Genomic DNA, 201 nt, shown 5'->3' on the forward strand with positions numbered 1-201 from the left:
GTTTCAGGAGATACTGCCACCAAGACTTGATTTCACGAATCATTCAGTCAATTAAATTTTTTCAGATTCTGAATAAATAACCCTCATTCTAAGGGAACTGTATATACCAGGGTATAATTATGACCTTAATGAATCAACGATTAAGTCTCGATTAAGAGCTAATTGCAGGTCCATTATTTAATTTTATTGTTTATTCATGAC

Source organism: Penaeus monodon, chromosome 28 (assembly GCF_015228065.2).
Source record: "Penaeus monodon isolate SGIC_2016 chromosome 28, NSTDA_Pmon_1, whole genome shotgun sequence".
NCBI classification, from domain to species: domain Eukaryota; kingdom Metazoa; phylum Arthropoda; class Malacostraca; order Decapoda; family Penaeidae; genus Penaeus; species Penaeus monodon.